At 42.0% G+C, this 12,343-nt stretch overlaps 1 protein-coding gene and 1 long non-coding RNA gene across 2 annotated transcripts in view; both read left to right on the top strand.

The window, feature by feature from the left end:
* Positions 1 to 12,343, top strand: part of LOC145390966 (uncharacterized) — a 334,744-nt gene that overhangs the window by 196,262 nt on the left and 126,139 nt on the right. The gene's annotated exons all lie outside the window — the stretch shown is intronic.
* The window catches only part of LOC145390863 (uncharacterized), a 124,377-nt gene that overhangs the window by 1,900 nt on the left and 110,134 nt on the right, over positions 1 to 12,343 (top strand). The window lies entirely within an intron of this gene.

The raw sequence follows: 12,343 nt of genomic DNA, 5'->3' as shown, positions 1-12,343 counted from the left end.
GAGAGAGAAACAAAAGATGCCAGAGTTTTCTTACATAACAGCTGGATACAATCATTTACCATACAAACTTAAACCCCAGTTTAAAAATCACCACATACTGGTAAATAAAACATTATCAAAGAAAATGAACACAAAAATTAATGTACAACTACGAAATAACTACGCTCACATAACAGCAGGCACAGTGGCAACTCTGACTCTTACCCGTACCGGAACTACATCGTACTGACAAAGATGAAGCTTCTCGAACCACCCAACTAACAGCTGTCAGTAAACATCCAATTGTGCTATGGAAACACTGATATATATGAAGGATATGCAGATAGTATACATATGATATATATAGATAAACCAAGATAGACTATCTCTCCATGACCATCAAACAGAGAACAAAGATGTTGTCGTGTGGGATGCTTCTCCCAACACCCAATTCTGGTACATCCTCAACCATCCAATCCTCAAGCTGTTCACAATGTTTATTTTCCATCCAATGACCTTTCAAGCTGTACATCTAACCCTAGCCACTCATGTAAAGGTGTCAGCTCACAATATTCACCCAATTCCGAAGAAAGGAAGTTCGTTGTACCCCAGGGTGGCTCTGATTACAGGATCAATAGCTGTCACATCTTCTCATGGTAAGGTGTTTGAAACTGGTTAATTAATAAGCACATTGTTAAACATCTTTAATCCAATAGACTTAATTTGTGATAGACAATATGGTTTTCGCCACGAAAGATCCACCATTGACTTATGCCACTCAATCTCCATATATATACACATACACACCCTGAGATGTCTTGGAAGAACAGAAGAGAGCTACGTATATCACCTGTCATTTTTCTTAGCGAGTTATTCTTCACATACAAACATATAAGCGTCTCTTTGTGGTTAGATCCTACAAGTTGGTGGAATCAGGGCTGTACGATAAATGGATGAAGTACTCAGAACACAACTCCAGCATGTGCAAGAACCCACCCAGGATCATCACCGTCACCACCATTTTCTCACTCACCAGTCTTTGGGTAATCCATGATAGTAACTTCCTTCATTACTGAAAATAGGATGGATTTATCTCACTACCTTGTATCCCCCTCAATCTGATATTGCATTTTATCATTACACCAAGACGATTTTATTCGGTTCACAATTTTTTTTTTTTTTTTATCTGGGAGGCTGAACATAGCTTGCATTAACCCTTTTACTACGACGGTGAGTAAGCTTAAGAAAATAAATAACAAAATACTTCACTGGAGTAAAGTGGTGAAAAACTTGGGTGTATGAAATCGAGTAACGAGCATCTTTCAATATCTCATATGTAAATATGTACTGTGTCACACTTAATAATTCAGGTAGGTATTTCGGATAAAAATAAAAGACCACAGGAAAACTTGCTTTTTATAATTACGAATCTATCCACGTCCTTTACACACTACCCCCACATCTTCCCATTGCATATTGTGGGATCATAGTCAACTTGACATCATATCTGGTACATTGAAATAGCCTATGGTGAAGTGTTAGGGCAGTTGTCGGTGGCTGCTGGATAGATACACGAGTTATGGACAAAGTATATGAATCTCCATATTATCCTCCGAGAACTAGTTTAAACTGACATTATCTGAGTGTAAGGGTAGATTAAACGTCAAGGCTATACAAGAATATAGGATAGTTGAAAATAATTCAATCCATACCGCGACCTCAAGATAAGTTCGAAAAAAATAATTGTTTTAATAGGTCTTTTATAGACATATATGTGTAACTTCGTAAGAACTGACTAGGCATGTAAAAGGGGTATTATTAGTTTAGTCCATTAATGAAAGGATTACTGATCTACCTCTCACGTTATCCATTTTCAGGGCATGTTTGCGGTGCTTGGGTATGGGTTCGCAGTGGCTGTGGTAGTGCTGGTGATAGAGCTGGTGTGGTGGAGCCAGGTGGGGCCAAACGGGTCAGGTGGCCACTTAAGACACAAGTATCACCATCACTGGCCACACACATCACCGTTGGTGACAACGCTCTTCATATGAATTACTTACTTCAATTTAAGTTTGATAAGGAAAGCAGTGATTACTAACCAATTAAATGAATTCATAAATGATTTAGAATTATATATAAAATTATACAAATGGCACAGTATAAGCGTTACTTCCGGTATCACTCACCGCAGTGTATTCTCATTGGTATCACTTTTACCGTTTGTGTAAGAATATATATTAATAAATTTTAGAAGTCTTTTTTTTTTTTTTTTTTTTCATAATCCACTGCCTATGGAGTAGTGAGCTAAGTATACACGTGCAGCAACATTATACTCTGCGTGACAGTATCTTCTACCATTGAGGGTAGGGATATGTAGTCACACTTGTCTGTCTGTGCTTGTCTTTCCAGGGAATTATATAACACTAACAGGAGGATCACCATGAAAATATGTGGACATGTCCCCAGTAACCTAGTTGGTCTATTTGTTTTAGTTGATCCGTCTAGCTGATCTGTTGGAGTAGGTAAACTGTCACCGGATAGTGAGATGGGGAGGGGGATGTGTTCACTGAGTGTTGTGGTGCGCGGGGAGGGGGGGGGTGTTTATTGGGTGGTGCAGTGAGAGGGGAGGGTAAGGTATTTACTGGCTGGTGTAGCGAGAGGGGAGGGAAAGGTGTTCACTGTTTATATAAGGGCCCCAGGGGGCCGGTCAGCACTCAGAGCTCAGCTGTTGCTCCAGGCTGTTAGAGATCACATTCCAGCCTCACCTTCCCCTACACTTTGATCGTGAGTCATGTGGCACTGTGTTGCTGTTAGTCATATGGTACCGTGTTAGTCATATGGTGCAGTGTTGTTGTTAGTGATATGGTACCGTGTTAATGTTAGTGAAATAGCACCGTGTTGCTGTCGGTGATATAATACTGTACCGTGTTGCTGTAAGTGATAATGTACCGTGTTGCTGTTAGTGACATAGTACCATGTTGTTATTATTCATGAGGTAACGCGTTCCTGTTTGTCATATTGTACCCCCATTGACAGAGCAAGGTATCTTTATCGGGGAGACGTTTATTAATTCCTTACCACCTTATACTGACAGTGTAGGTGAAGAGAGTGTCCACCTTTTTCTATATCCTCTGATGTACAAGTTTTAGACACCGAACATGAAAACACAGCGATCGTCACAACCAACCTCTCTGACCGAACGAAACATCTTTACGCGAAGGTAATTATTATCTTTAATTAACTTAACTTTCGACGTTTTTTGTGTTTATAGATTACTAAATTTCAGAGAGCGTGAAAACACAGCGAATGTCTCTCGATCATCAGGAAATTAGCAGAAAAATTTACCGACTATTGGTAACTGTACCTTTTGTTTTAAGATTAGTTTAGGGCATTTTTCTGTTGCATTAAGATGTATTCCAATTGTTTTAAGATTTATTTTTGTTTTCACATGCTTGATTTTGGAGGAGGGCGATCTTTTTTTTTTTTTTTTTTTTTTGATTTAGACTTACTTTTCTCGTAAAAAATTTGTTTGTTGTTGAATAACCTGTTTGTTTTATACGGACTTGTTTGTTTTTTATTAGATTTTGTTGTTTCTTAGACATATTTTCCTTGCTTAGGTAGCTGGTGGGGACAGATAATTTCTCCAAAGAGTATGTGATGTCTCTGGGACCCGTGGGCATTTTTTCTCCATAACCCGTAACACAGAGCCTGAGAGTGTGATAAAGCATCCCGGTCATACCAGCTTACCTGTCTCTAAGTACCAACCTGTGTCTTGCGTAGATGTTTGTTTCTGTTGCTTAGAGGTTTGTTTCTGTTGTTCTAAGGTTTATTTCTGTTGCTTAGATTTGTATCTGTTGCTTAGAGTTTTGTTTCTGTTACTTAGAGATTTATTTCTGTTGCTTAGAAATTTGATTCTGTTGATCTGAGTTTTTTTTTCTCTTAGAGCTTTCTTTCTGTTGCTTTGAGGTTTGTTTCTTTTGCCCAGTTTTTTTGGGGGGATGGTTAGAGAATTGTTTTTATTGCTTAAAGACTGGTAGAAGGACTTGTTACAGTTGTCTTTTGACGTATTTCGCTCCACTATTGTTATTTATAAACTATTGCTGTTTTAAGCTCATTCTTCATTAACCTGTTACAGTTTCCCACACCTTTCACTGGGTAGAGAGATTACTAGGTTGCTTCATGGGTCTTTTTCGGGGTATGAATCAGAGAACTAGTGAAGTTCTAGACACAATTCATCCTAGACAGGCTTCAAGTTACGATCTATATTGCAGACTTTTATTTTTTTTCGACAGACATCATTACAGCAAATTTATTATGGATTAAAAAAAAATTGCCGAACAGTGCATATGAATGAGAGATACTACACGCCTCTTGCCGTCTACAACCCAAAATTTACTACCAGTATCCAGACTTGCCTCTCAATATCCAAAGATAGTTAAAAATATTTATATATTGTCCTAACATTCAGAAGGTATTTAACTTAGAAGAGGTTTTTCGAACTGAATGAGTTTTATAAATAGCCTTCGTCAAACAGTTTACTAATAATCTCGTAATTAATACAATATCCAGAAGCAACAGGAGTGCATTTAAGTAACGTAATGCTTAAGGACTTAAAAGTAACTACAAATCGTACGTCCTACTACTTTTGGATGCAAAGTAATTAGGAGGACAGTTCTATTACATTATTTAACTGTTGAATACCTCTCTTAAACATGGAAATACAGCAGCCCTCACGCCCAACATATATATATATATATATATATATATATATATATATATATATATATATATATATATATATATATATATATATATATATATATATATATATTATATATATATATATATATATATATATATATATATATATATATATATTATATATATATATATATATATATATATATATATAATATATATATATATATATATATATATATATATATATATATATATATATATATATATATATATATATATATATATATATATATATATATATATATATATATATATATATATGTTGGGCGTGAGGGCTGCTGTGTTTCCATGTTCTAAGAGAGGTATTCAACAGTTAAATATATAATAGAACTTTGTCCTCCTGGTTACTTTGCATCAAGTGTAGGACGTACGATTTGTAGTTACTTTTAAGTCCTTCCAAACGGTACGTTACTTTAAATGCACTCCTGTTGCTTCTGGATATTGTATTAATTACGAGATTATTAGTAAACTGTTTGACGAAGGCTATTTATAAAACTCATTCAGTTCGAAAAACCTCTTCTAAGTTAAATATATATATATACATATATATATATATATATATATATATATATATATATATATATATATGACACTATTGCAGTCGTACTGGGTTCGTGGTTGTTCCAGTTATTTGTGTGATTTGTGTGCATTTCATGTGCATCGTTCAGCTTTCATGTGCACCTTGTGTGAAAAACGACCAACTTCAGCTAATGTTCGTCAATGCGTGTGTGTGTCCGTGAGGAATTCGTGTAAAGTTCGTCTTGAATTCGTTTGTAATCGTATTTTGTTCTCACTACGTTCGTGTGATTCTTACGGTTATCATGTGGAGATTTTGTGGGGTTCATTTGCATTGCGTGGAGTTCATGTGAGCGGTTTTTCATGGCCGGTTCGGTCAATGACTTGCAAATTCTGAGAAAAGTGCAAGTCATCCCAATTCATGCAGGTTCGTATTGTTGCGTGACATGGGCTTAAGTGAAAAAAAAAAAAAACTGAGGTGAAAATAGCCTTTCTGGATATCGTGCGGTACAATAGTGTTACCGCCTTTCCTTTGTGCTTGGTGGGATGGCATACAGTATGTTATAACGAGGTGATGAATATCGATACATTCTCGTGTGTTAAAGGCGATTTCCTTAACCACCGATATCGTTCAAGGATGTGGGATTTCTTTATGTGTTTGTATTAAACATTTTGTCATGTTTTAGCATAATTATTGCTACTTGACGGTAATGAACTTAGCCAAGCCTATTTTCATCAGTCACTCAGTTATGTCTCGGTTCTGATGTGCAGGTACTCGTTCAAGAGGCCCTCTGACCGGAGCTAGGGTGTGAGGCTGAGTGACGGGACTTGGAATGGCATTATGGGCCTCACTGTGCAGGAGGTGAGGCGGGCTGGTATGGATTCTTCATAATGTTGCAAGTAATTTGAACTGAGAATAAAAAGGCTAAACGTGTAAAAGCTAGAACAAAACATTATAGATGTGGTCGTTAGAAAATACTTTAATATAAGCTCGGAAGGTCATTTATGTGATCCTGTAGTCCATTTACCACACATCAATAGGAAACTGGTTCCTAACAGCCCTCAGTTTTCACGGTTTGACTAGTGAAGTTTGCCATGCTGATTTTCACTTGTGATAGGAGAGAGACATGAAATTTGGAGAAGAAGAATTTTCAGATGATACTGTTACCCTCAGAAATGAAACAAGATTTGCAAGTGATGCTTGCTGTCCTGAACGAGACGAGTTGAAAAGTGAGTTGAAAGAGCAATGTAACTATAACATAGGAATGGTAACTGGAAATGAGGGTGAATTTCTTGTGAATCTGAACTATTTTATAGGTCACATGTTAAAGTTACCCTGTCATCGCTATTGACTGATTGACTGATTGCAGTAAAATCCGGTGGCGTAACTGCCATGGTCATATGCCGCAGGGCAACAAACTAAAAGACGCAGCAAATAAAAAGTGCATATTCAAAATAAAGTAAACAACTGTTAGTTGAAACAAAACACTGAAAATAATAAAAGACTAGTTACTAAAATATAAATTACTTACGAAAGTGGAAGGAGGTCCGCCTTCTGAAGAAAACTAAAAACATCGATAAAATCGCTAGAGCCTCCACCAAGCATTGAGGAGAGACTGTAGGCACCATCTGCCCCTCTATGCCTATGGAGAAATCTCTGACATAGGTCCCCCAAACTCGGACACTCGACCAGCAAGTGATGGATAGTAATGGAAACAAGGCACCCATCACAGTACTGCTGAGTCTCACAACTCATGAGGAACCCACGTGAAAGCCGAGAGTGCCCAATGTGAAGCCTAGCAAGAGCCACCTCCAATCCCATAGACATGGAGGGGAGAACCCTTGGCACCACCACTATCTGAAAGATTTCTCTTAGTTTATTATGAGCAACACCATCCCAGTGTCACTGCAAGCACGTACGAATTCCGGACCGCAAGTAATGTGTTACATCAGAAGCAGGAAGTGAGTAGTCGGTTAGGGGCTGTTGAGAAGCCACAGCTTTAGCTAAAGTATCTGCCCTCTCATTGCCCACCACACCAACATGTGCAGGAACCCCGCAGAAACCCACTGTCTTCCCTCGATGACGAATGAGGAACAGCAACTCCAAAATATCTGAAACTATAGGATGGGCAGAGTTAAAAGGGTCCAGGGCCAAAAACGCCCCTTTGTAGAGTCGCTAAAAATAGTAAAATAATTGTCATGGTGAACAAAACACCAACTTCAGGGCTAAAACGAGAGCTGACAACTCTGCAGTAAAAAGTGAGGCAGCCAAAGGAAGACTTACCTCCACGGCCAAAACGTTAGGAAATACCACTCCAAAACCAACACCAGAGTGTGGATTTAGGAGCCATCCGTATACACAGGCACAGAACCACCATGACTTAGAGGAATGTTCTAAAAACAACTGTAAAAGAGACTCGAGGAGTGACAGAATCATTTGAGCCTGCAAGATTTGCAGAAAAGTTACCTTGGTGGCAAGATCCTTGGCGCACAGCTCTCAGGATCCAAAACAGGACTGACAGGTAATGCTGACAAACCAAATTCCTCCATGATATCTCGAACCCTATAGCCAAATGGACAAGGCATGCGAGGGTGTCTACTATAATACAAAAAACAAGAGAGCTGCGTCACACACTCACAGACAAGTGAGCCTGGAAGGCGACAAAGCTGGGGCCAGCACCGTGCTGAAGCAGCCTGACACAGTAAATCTAAGGGAGGAACACCAGCTTCCACTAACAAGCTGGGAATCAGATATGACCGAAAAGCCCCAGTTGCAAGGAGAAGACCAGCATGATACACGGCATCTAGAGTTTTTAGTCTGGACTCTGTGGCAGAGGAATAGACCTCGCAGCCATATGACAGCTTGGATGTTACAAAAACCTGAAACAGATGCAAGAGTGTCCTCTGATCAGCACCCCAGGAGGTATGTGACAGAATCCTCAATAACTGAGAGCCTTCATACATGATGCTTTAAGATCTGCCAATTGTGAAACCCAAGTCAAACTGTGGTCAAACGTCAGGCCCAAGAATTTCATCTCTGCAACACAACAGAGTCTTCTGCCACAGAGCTGGAGATTAGGGTCTGGGTGTGCCCCTCTCATCCTAAAAAAGTGCTTAGCCACAGACTTAGAAGGGGAAAACCGAAAACCCTTGGAAGTGGCCCAGGCAGAAATCTTGTCCAAGGTAAGTTGCATACGTAACTCAATAGCAGACATGCAGGAACCAGAAAAACCATATAGCTAAGTCATCCACATGAAGGGATGAGGATACCTCAGCAGGCAAAGTGTCATGGATACCATTGATGGCCACTGCAAACAGGGAAACACTTATGACACTCCCTAGTGGGACACCTTCCTCCTGGCACAGTGGCACAGAGAAGGTAGAACCCACACGGACCCAAAACACACAATTAGTTGAAAAGTCTCCAAGCAACACAGGCAGGAGACCAAGTAAACCAAAGGCATGAAGTTATTGGAGGATGCTATGGCGCCAGGCAGTGTCACAACCTTTCTCAAGGTCAAAGAACACAGCCACAAGATGTTGCTTAGAGACAAAAGCTTCACAGATCGATGCCTCGAGCCTGATAAGGTTGTCTGAAGTACACCGTAATTTATGGAAGCCACTCTGCAAATGAGGGAGAAAGCAACCCTTCTCTAGAAACCGCACAAGCCTGACATCGACCATTTTTCGAATATCTTGCACACGCACGATGTTAAGGTAATAGGACGATGGTTGGAGACTTGGGAACAGTCCTTACCAGGCTTGGGAATGGGAAGGACAATACCCAGCTTCCAGCTCTTGGGAATAGAGCCCTCACTCCAAACCCCATTAAAAAGGTCCAATAAAAACTGAATTGAATCAGATGGCAGATGGCAGAGCAGAGAGTATGGAATGTCATCAGGCCCAGGAGCAGTGTCACCACATTCCAACTCTGCCAAGGGGGGTCAAATTGATGCGTTGGAGAGGCTTGAAGCATGGTTGGCAGTGCCACCTACTCTGGAGGATGCCTACCTTTGTAGGGTTTGGTATTTGTCTGCCTCATGGACCAAGCACCCCCTACATCACTGGTGGAGGAGGCCTGCTGGTGATGTTAGTCCCTGCCCGTTTGCCATCTAGGGCGGAACTGTTGCCTTCCCACTTGTTTGCCGTGTGTTGCGTCCCGTAATGCTGGGAGACGGGAGTCCTGGGGGTTGAGTGATGCTGCACGATGCACCCTGCAGCTAGCAATACACCTCTTTGGTCCCTTATTTTGGCTAGATGGGCGGCTCTGGTTGGGCCCGACCAGGTCAATCGGCTTGTCATGCATTGGCTAGGGTCAAGTGGGCACTGGGGGCCCTGGTGGCTCCTATCGTCCTGGAGTCACCCTTGCCCAGGTCCCCTGGTGGTTACCCATGTATACTCTCCTGCTACCCCTGGGGTCGCCAGTGGTGTTATCCCAGGCATGACCTCCCCTTGTTGGGCTCCCTGGTGGTTGGAGGGGTGGGGGAATGTGGTAGTTGTGTGTGGTTAATGGAGGAAATAAATCAAAATAGAGTTGACGACCATGTCTCTGTCCCCGGACACTCCATTCCAACATCACTAATTACTGCTCCTGAGCCCTACCAGGCCTCTAGAGAATATCCATCTTTACCCCATCATTCAGCTGGGTCTGGGAGGAGTTCTTGTCGGGGTGGTGTGGTTCAGGGGTTGGCCCCAGATGAGACACTGCCGGTGTCTTAAGCCAAATATCTAGTAGTAAAATCTGCTCTTGGTGGGTCTGTAGTATATATAGCATGTTGAAGAGATCCGAGAATCTCTTCCCAAGAGGATGGAACTAACCTGGTTGAGGTGTCCTCCCTGGAAGAGAGCTTCCGTTTACTAGTTCTAACCTCAGTATCTAATGCAGCAATTTCATGCACTCCTCATGGCAGTTTTAACCAATCAAAGGGAGTCTTATTTTCCCGTGACCTCCTCCGACACTCAGAGGCACGGCTGTCGGAGGAATTACGATCATCTGGTGTGAGAAAGGTTGAGCACCTTCAGAAGAAAATCAATGGAATTTTGACCCCGACCCAGACCCTGTTTCTAACATTTGACAAATTATCGATGCCTACATCTGTGAAACTGGCTTGGCTATCACTTCCTCCTATGAAGTTTCATGTGCCCACCCGGAAGGTGGTGTTTCCCAACTGTCTAGGGGTATGGACATGTTAGCAAATTTTGTCGCCGTACACAGGCTGGCCTTCCTGGTGCTCTGTGTTTCCTGTGATGGACCAAGCCATCACTAAAGCGACTGTACAGGACTCCTTAAATGCTATCACTGTGGAGGTCATGCCTGTCTCTTTTAAAAACTGTCCAAGATACTGTCTGGAAATGGAGATTTTGTCCATTCATACACATGAGAGGGTTTCATTTCCCTGAAGCAAAAAGGCGAGAGCCCAGACTCTCTTCTTTTCAGCCCTGGGTTACTTATGCTTCTATCCTTTCTGGAACGTCAGTGGGTCACCCTGTATCTCAGAGGCAGCTTCAGACCATTCCAGTACCCACTCCTTCAACTCGTGATTTGCAGGATGCTGTCCCCATGATTAGTAGTGTTTGTGAGAATGTTGTTTCCGCCCCCCACCCTCGGCAGCTGATGGCATGCACACTCCTGTGGTGATGGCAGACGTCCACTTTGACCGGATTCTTCTCCTGTCTTACCCAGTATGACCGAGGCTCCATCTGTACCTGGCAAACATCACCATTGTTCGACAGGGTCCTCTGAGCCTGAAGACCGGCCACCTAAGGCTCTGTTGTTGACCCTTGTGCTTGACCCCTCTCCTGTTCCCTATGCTCTGCAGGCTGAGGAATCTTAGCCAGGTGGACAGTTGAAGCTGATGGTTCATCTCTGGTCTGGTCTTCCCCTGGGGATGTTGGGACAATTTGTTGGTGCTTCAGATCTAAAGCTGTTAGGATGTGTCCTCCTCATTATGATTCGAGTCCTGTGGACTCTACTTCCACTTCTGGGGGCTTCTGGTGGGGGCACTGGCTGTCCTACACCTCCAGAGGCAGCCCTCAAGCCACCTTCCAAAACAAACTGGTAAGTGCCCACACCAAGAAGATGAGTGTTGTAAAACTTACTTCCTCGTCCTCTGGTTTGCCTATGGATGTTCTGGACAGAGGGTCTGGGTTTCTGGTGCTAGGCAGGCTTCTGCGAAGGGCCTTCATAAGCATCAATCCAAACCAGCTCGCTAGTCAGGTGTACAGTCCCGCACTTAATCATCATTCCTCCATTATGGGTTCTATCATCCAGTGGAATTGTCGGGGTTTACTTCCTGACTATGAGGAACTGTGTCACCTTGTTTTTCAGTTCAGTCGTCTATGCATGTGCATCTAGGAGACCATGGTAAGTGATGCTGTTCCTTCTGGTCCTTCTGGCTACCATGCTTTTTATTCTGATCCTGTGCCGGGTCAAGGTCGTCATAGAGGTGCTGCTATCTTTCTTCACCGGGATATTCCGCACAGTCATCCGGACATCTCTACTCCCTTGCAGGGTATCACTGTCCGGATGTTTTTACGTTGGCAGTATACAGTTTGCAGTCTTTATCTTCCTCCCAGTGCTACTGTTGAAAGGGTGGATCTGGAACGCCTTATTCATGGCCTTCCTTCTCCCTTTCTGTTATTAGGCATTATGAATGGTCACCATCCATTGTGGGGCAACAGTGAGGCCAACCCTCGGGGTGTAATGCTGGCTTCTTTTGTGGAAGATAAGGGGTTGGACATTTTCAACTCCAATATAATGACTTATTTCCATAGCCAGACTGGAACTTTTACTGCCACTGATTTATTCTTATGTTCAGCTGATGCTGTTTTAGATTTTTAACTAGGATGTGTTGCCAGACCTGTATGGCAGCGACAATTTTCTGTTACTCTCAACTGCTAGTGCAGTTGGACCTCAGCCATGTCTTCCTCGCTGGCCTCTGAATAAGGCTGACTGGTCACATTTCAGGGAATTAAGTTCCATTTCCCTTTCTGTTAATGAGTTTGGCTGTCTTACTGAGGCAGTGTCATATTTCAATAACGTGTTGCACTCAGCAGCCGTATTATCTGTTCCAGGAACAAAGGGTCAGTT

Source organism: Coenobita brevimanus, chromosome 16 (assembly GCF_032717465.1).
Source record: "Coenobita brevimanus isolate Jiangsu-jjx chromosome 16, ASM3271746v2, whole genome shotgun sequence".
Classification (NCBI taxonomy): Eukaryota; Metazoa; Arthropoda; class Malacostraca; order Decapoda; family Coenobitidae; genus Coenobita; species Coenobita brevimanus.
Note: the sequence above shows the minus strand (reverse complement) of the source record. Positions and strands in the feature narration are given on the sequence as shown.